Source organism: Trachymyrmex cornetzi, unplaced genomic scaffold (assembly GCF_001594075.2).
Source record: "Trachymyrmex cornetzi isolate Tcor2-1 unplaced genomic scaffold, Tcor1.1 scaffold291, whole genome shotgun sequence".
NCBI classification, from domain to species: domain Eukaryota; kingdom Metazoa; phylum Arthropoda; class Insecta; order Hymenoptera; family Formicidae; genus Trachymyrmex; species Trachymyrmex cornetzi.
Window position 1 is genome coordinate 60,227 of NW_017297596.1, and position 8,208 is coordinate 68,434.

The following is an 8,208-nucleotide window of genomic DNA, read 5'->3' on the forward strand; positions in this document are numbered from 1 at the left end:
TTCTCGAGATATTCGACCGTTTCCACACTTTTCGGACACCCTGTATATATATATATATATATATATATATATATCTACAAATCGATATTCTTTTTGATTGATCAATAGACATTTTTTCCTTCTATTATTACCTGTGTACAGTCAACAACTAAAAGTGAAACACTTTTCTTATGGGTTTTGAAATAGTGTTGCAACCTTTTAGTTGCTGGCTGTACATTCATACACTTATTTCAGTTTATACTGAGGAGATTATGCCGAAAAATGTCCCATTTTATATGCTGTCCAATAAGGCCAAAAGAAAGAGGATTGAAAATGAGGAGTGCAATTCAACGGATTCTTCAATTAACAATGCCATTGATAGACATATTATTGAGCTATCTCATTCCTCTGACTATTCACATTCAGAAGAGTTTCTATGTAACGAATCTGAATATTCTGAATTTTCTGAACAATCTGAACTTTCAGAACATTCTGAACTTTCTGAACATTCAGAATTTTCTCATTTCAAATATTATGGTAATGATGATTATGAGGATGATGCTTTACCGTACATGAAAATATCAATCCTGATGACCTTCCTCAAGATCCGCAATTGCCATTTAATTCTTCAAGCTCTTCTCAGTCTAGTGAAAATTCAATTTCTTCGAAATTCATGATTCTAAAATTTCTTCGTGGTTGGGCTTTAAAGCACAACATAACACATGCAGCAATTTCTGATTTGTTAGTAGGTCTGAAAGAGAATGACCAGTGTTTTGCCGATGATCAATCAGAACCCAAATTTCCTATAAGAGAGAGTGCACGAACATTACTTAAGACGTAAGTAAAAATGAAAAAGACAGTCGTCGAACCATGTTATTATATATAGTACATATCGGATTGAAGAAACAATTATTGAAAATTGCTCGTAAATATTTAAAAAATGTGTCCATTTTTAAATTATTGATTAACATTGACGGATTACCTTTATTTAAAAGTTCATCTGCTCAAGTATATCCCATTTTATGCATCGTAGTATCCATACCTGAACTACGTAAGAAAGTTTTTCCCACAGGCATATATGGGTTAGGTATGGGTGGTACCCAGTTGGACACGGCTCAATTGGACACGAGTCACTCACAGCGCTTGAGACTACAAAGCTCCTAAGCACCGGTCGCTGTGATTGGTGGTGTCCAATCGAGCCGTGGTCAATCGGGATCACCCCGGCATATATTATGGCAAAGAGAAACCTGATAATTTAAATAATTATTTGCAGGATTTTATTGAAGAAATTAATAATCTTATGGCGCATGGCTTCCATTTTGAGGATCACACTATATTTTTGGACGGTACATATTTTGTTTGTGATGCACCAGCAAAGAGTTATGTAATGGGAACGGTATCGTACACAGGTTTCAGTTCTTGTATTAGGTGCACTGTTCGCGGTGTCACCTCTTACAATCGACGAATATTCGTTGATTTAGAAAGTCCTGCTCGCACTTGTGAGGATTTTTTAGAAGGAATGGAGATGGTGATTTTCATCGTCGAGCCACTCCATTGATCAATATTATAGTTTAGATTTTGTGCATCATTTCATTCTCGATTATTTACGTTTACAATGCCTTGATGTAATGCGTACGATGATATTGAATATGTGGTATAAGGGACCAATTCCTCATAGACTTTCTGCTACTCAGATCGAAATGCTGTCGAACCATCTTGTTGAACTTCAATGCCAATTTCCTGTAGAATTCGTAAGAAAGTGTAGAGAACTGTTCATTCTTTTACAGTGGAAAAGAACAGAATTCAGATTATTCATGCTATATGTAGGCCCAGTTGTGCTAAAAAATATTCTAAGCGAACAAAAATTTGTTCACTTTTTAGAATTTCATTGTGCGATGAGAATTTTATTAATCCGAATCTGTGCAAAGAACGGGAGCTTCGATAATTTGCTAAAGATATTTTAAAACATTTTGTTCAATGGACTGAAATATTGTATGATAAAAATTTTATTACGCATAATTTTCACAATAATATACATATAGCTGACGATGCTGAATATTTTGCTGACAAATTAGTTGATTTTAGTCTGGATACAATATCTGCATTTCCCTTCGAAAATTATATGTAAAGCATAAAACGAAAAGTTAGAGTACGCAACAAGCCACTTGAGCAAATTGGCCGAAGACTTGAAGAAATCATGCGTGTGTGTGTGTGTTGTGTTGTTGTGTGTCATTCGATTCCGAAAATGCAACGGTAAAACCACGAGACCATATATTTCATAAACTTTTTTCTCCGCATAATGCCGGTCCGGTGCTATCAGGTTGCAGGCGCCAATATCGTGATGCTGCTCTCTCTCTATTTAAAATAACAAATAATGCTCCCGATAATTGCTGTGGTACTGCTGACGGTGAAATTATTCAAGTTGCAAATATAGCTTTTTCTGATCATTTGCAGTTTCCAGTTGTAATCGGTAAAAAATTTGTCAGCAAACGTGACTTTTATAATGTACCTATTGAAAATTCCCGGGTAGGTATATTCAAAGTTGAGCAATTGTCTAATCTGAAGGCATGGCCATTGTCACAGATTACAATTAAATATGTTCAGTTGCCGTACAAAACTGCTTACATTGTATCATCAATTTTACATTGTGACGCGCTTTAATTTTCAGTATCATCGTTCTGCATCGTTATAAAATTTTTTTCATTGTCTTTCTCATCTTTCTTTTCCTTGTCATTTCCTGTTTTTCGTCTAAGCTCGATATATAATGTTCTAAAATGTGTGCTCGATATATAATGTTCTAAAATTGATGAGAATTATGACTAACATATTAGGTAAAGTGACATATATTCTGTATATATATTAACATTTGTTGCATATTAGTACTTTCTTAAGGAAAATTATAATGCAACATCCTTGATAGAAATTTAGATAAGGAGCTAGTATGGCAAATTTCCAAGCGCCTCTCCACCAACGTCAGCTTTTATCTAGTGGCGCTAGCGGGCGACTAACGCGCCGCCACCAACGGACTGGCTTGATACTGCCAGGAGACTAGCATACATGGCGCATTTGGGCTCATTAGCATGGATAATACGTGGCGCTATTAAAGCTCCTGAGTAGTCCCACAGCCACATACGTTAAATCGTAACGTTATAAGCGAGAAATGACACGTTAATTTTTGTTACATGACATTTGTAAATAACAATTTGGATAAAACGAATAAATGATGTATCATATATCCGTTTTATTCAAATTGTTATCTACAAATGTCACGTAACAAAAATTAACGTGTCATTTCTGATCGCTTATGATCACAATTCAATATGAATATGGTGACTATTCAGAAGCTTTAAAATACTATTATGCTACGTACATGAAATCGAAGAAATACTTTCTTATTGCGGTATATCACATACACGGCGCCAGAAGCAAAATACATTTTACCGACATGGTGCATGTTTTATATTCATATGATGCGCACTTGTAGTATATGTCTTTAAAAGGGAAAACCGCTTAATTTGTAATTAGTCGTAAATTATGGAAGTACATTCATGTTTCAAACGTATTACAAGCAATTACATATTAAGTTGGCTATATCCTTTTAAGATGTTCTATAGTGTCATCGATAGCAAGGTTGTGCTACACCGATACTACTCAACACAAGCAATATATGTATTTTTTATTGTGTTCACACATAAACTATATGATATAAACTATGATATAAACTATGATATAAACTACGATATATATATAATGTATATCTGATAAAAACTATAAGAAGTAAATTATTGATCCTTCCTCTGTCCATCCCGATCCTTTCTGTGTCCATCCCAGTCCTTCGCATTGCAAAGCGAAGAACTCAATGCCTTCAAAAGATGTTTTGTCGTTACAATTTCACCTTGGAATTCATTTTGAAGAAGAATGTCTATAAATGGAAATAAAATTTATTAATACAAAAAATTTTTGTAACTAAAATATTACTAAAGCTTTTTCATTAAATTATCTATGTAATAATAAAACATTCAAGCACCTTCTATACATGCATACAAATGTTCGTCTTTCATGAGGGCTTTACCAGGCGTCACTTTAGATGCTGTGTACTCTATTGCGACATTGCGTAATATAACCATTTTAATCATGGATGTTATATTTTTAGATAAAGTGGTGGAATAGTTCACGTAACAGCGTAGGTGCTGACACTAGAATAATTAAGTTTATATATTATATTATATAGCTAAATAAATATAGCGATATACAAATAAATACTTCTGAACAAAGTAATTGTGCTTACAAAATTTGTACAAAAATCGGTATCATTTTTCAGACGATCATTGAATTTTTAAAGTCTTCTTTATTATTAAATGGAAGCTTAATATTATACTTCTTCAAAAATATGTTGTCTGAGTCTGCATTTTTGTTAGACTGTACTTGATTAAAAATTTTGTTCCTTACTATCTTCATGTCTTGCATAATACTCTCTACTTTGACTGATAGTAAATCTAGTTCTGTAATCAAAATGGCCAAATTCAATTACATCTGTATGTACGATTTGAATATTTTAACAATAACTAAATATTTCCACTTTTTTTAAAACTTACTAATATTAACTTTTTTAATGTCTTTATCGAACTTTTCGTAATATTTTTTCCAAATTGCAGTGTCAGAGCTGAAAACATTCGATCCTATAATTCATAATTATAAATAAATTTGTACCAAATTTAAAACTGTTCATATTACATATCGTACCTTCGTTTGAAAGACCGATTCTTTCATTGTCAGATAAAACGGGTAGATTGCGATCCATTAACATCTCCAAAGGCGCGCGCGCGCTCTACTAAAACAAGATCTGAAATATTTTTCCAAAAACGTTATTATTTAGTTAGAATAAAGATCGATCCGATGCTTTCATTACTCCAATCATCATTAGCCTTTTCTTAACAAAGAATATATGTATTACCATTCCACAAATCTGTCTCAGTATAATTTTCTTTTTGTGCGGTTTGTACAGTTGCATTTTCTTCCGGTATAGCAAGACGATCTTGGGCAAATTCAACGTTAACTACAATAAATGAAACTGTAATTAATAATAAATCTACTAATATCATCCGCGATGATAACGAAATCCGCGATGAACGGCTAATTACAAAAGCCGATAAAAATTAAAAGGAATTTGTTTTGTTTGAGGCATTCAGCCTCAATGGTTTCGGAAAAACCGAAACGCTAAAAAAGAACGCGTCGCGAGCATGCCAGACGGCAACGCGCAAAAGGGACCGGAAATACAGGGGGTCCGCGAAATAACCAATTAATATAAAAGGGATCGCGAGATCGGAAAACCGGACCGCTATCGTTACCTATGACCTCAGAGGAGCGAAAAATCAAAGAACCACAAAATCAAAGCAAACGGAACATACCGGGTGTGTCCGAAATCCTGTTAGGGAACAATAAATTGTAAGCTAGCGAAAAACGCGACCGTTATAGCGAATAAGGTATGGAAAGCGACGCGATCACCGAGCAGGACCGTCCCGAAGATACCGGGTGCCCAAGAAATCTCGTCGCGAGACACGGAAAAGAGCGACAGCCGGAAGTGCGGCCGGAATAGACCATAGGGAACGAAGCGCGACATAGAGGCTAGGCCAAAGCCGACCCAATGTACCGGATGACCAAAAATAAAATAGAAGATCACGGGCGAAATCGTATAGGAGAATGTATATATAATAATGTATATAAAGAAGGGGATACAGCTGCTAAGGGAAAATAATTTGTAAATATTAGGACTAGGAACTTACCTGTAACTCCAGCGGGAGAAGACGAGCGGCTGCATCTCTGGGGCGAAGCGATGTACCTGAAAATAAAGAGAAAACTAAGTAAAAATTATATAATCATAAAATTGTAGGAATGAATATAGCAAATAAGCACGACTAGCGTTGTAAGCGCTGAGAGCGCGCGAAGCGAACACGCATATGCGAGTGCTATGGAGGGGAGTCGCGGGCGCGAATAAAAGAAGGAGCGCGAGCGGACTCGTGGAGCTTTTGAGTGGGACCGTTCTGAGCGATGGGATAGAGCGAACGCGATAGCAAACGGGGGCTCACCTCCAAGCAGTTGGATCAGAGGAGAGCTAGCGGGACCGTTCCAAGCGATCACTTCGAATCCTAAGGGTGCGAGAGTGGAAGGGGGCTAAGCGAGACTTGGCAGGGACCGTTCCAAGCGACTTACTATCGACGCGAACACGAGAGCGAACGGGGGCTAACCTCCCGACGACGAATGACTACGTCGAATCATTCGGCGAGTTAGGAGGATAGGTGCCGACCAAAGGGCACAAGTGCAAAGGCACATTGCGTGTGAGTGGCCGGAAACGGCACTACGCGAGGAGACATAAGTGCGATTTCGGTATTGGCGAGCGAGCGAATTGCGCCAAGTGTGCAAGAGGAAGTGCGCGCGGAGAGCGATATCGCGACAAACTGCGAGCGGCGCACTAGTGTAAAAATAAACCATTGTGTGTTCAATAAATAAACATTGTGAGTTCCTGCAAATCCGGAAGTTAGTGATTTCCGCAACCCATCCCGTAGCGTACGCGGCGCGCAGGGGGAGACTCCCCGCTGCGCGAGAGGACCGGGTCGTAGCGAAACGCTTGCGAGGACGAGACCTTCTCCTTTGGAGGTTAAAAGGAGTGGCGACCGTGGTACAGAAGAGAGATGAGGACCGAATAGCGCAGGTAAGCTTCGAGTTCGGTTACAACATAACCTTAAAAGACTAGTGAAAACAGGGGAGGGCTCCGTTTGATCACAATCCCGATTGCCTACAGCTTCGTTTGCACAGAGCAATATTGCACACAGCGTATTGCACACAGGACATTATTGTACACAGCGCATTGCACACACGACAATATTGCACACGGCGTTTTGCGGACACGACATTATTGTACACAGCGTATTACACACACGACAATATTGCACACATGACGATATTGCACACACGACAATATTGCATACAGGACGTTATTGTACACAACGTAATGCACACGGCGTATTGCGCACAGGATATTATTGTCCACAGCGTATTGCACACACTACATTATTGCACACAGCACATTGCACACACGGCATTATTGTACACAGCGTATTGCACACACGACAATATTGCACACGGCGTTTTGCGCACACGACATTATTGTACACAGCGTATTGCACACAGGACAATATTGCACACATGATGGTATTGCACACACGACATTATTGTACACAATACATTGCACACACGATATTATTGTACACAGCGTATTGCACAAACGACAATATTGCACATATGACAATATTCCACACACGACAATATTGCGCATAGGACGTTATTGTACACAACATATTGCACACGGCGTTTTGCGCACACGACATTATTGTACACAACGTATTGCACATACGACAATATTGCACAAATGACGGTATTGCACACACGACATTATTGTACACAGCACATTGCACACACGACAATATTGCGCACAGGACGTTACTGTACACAACATATTGCACACGGCGTATTGTGCACAGGACATTATTGTACGCAGCACATTACATACAGGAATAGGGAGTTTTGGCAGTACCGTGTGTATTACGGTGAACGCTAAACTCACGATAAGGTGCTTTTACATGGGAGCATCTAGAGTCCCTATACGGGACTCTAGGGATGCGTTCAGGGAGCTCACTAACAGTGCTATATAACGCTACCGCTGTTTAGGGAGCCAACTGATAGCACTATGAAACACTATCGTGACGCTATTGTTGGTAGCGTTTGACGTCATGACTCGCGCTACGAATACTATCGCCAAAGGAGCAGTGTGGTGATAGCGTAGCGTTCGTGTGCTCCATGAATAGCAATAGTGTAGTGAATACTAAAGTGGACATTGTTGGCTGATACTTCGAAATGAATGATCGCAATAGTATTCATTGTACTTAGCTTTTAAGGGAGGATTCCGTTTGCTTACAGTTCTGATTGTACATTAACATGAAACAACCTCACTTTGCGCGGACGTAGCTCGTCGGTGACGGGCTGCGGCCAGGGTCGCAAAGAGGTTCGGCAAGGAGGAGAGAGATGCAAGGCGGTAATAATGTAATCGATACGGATTTCGTGATAAGATGTGAGTATATTCTGTTATGGAGTACAGAGTGTATATACATGCGCGCGCGCGTGTGTGTGTGTGTGTGTGTGTGTGTGTGTGTGTGTGTGTGTGTGTGTGTGTGT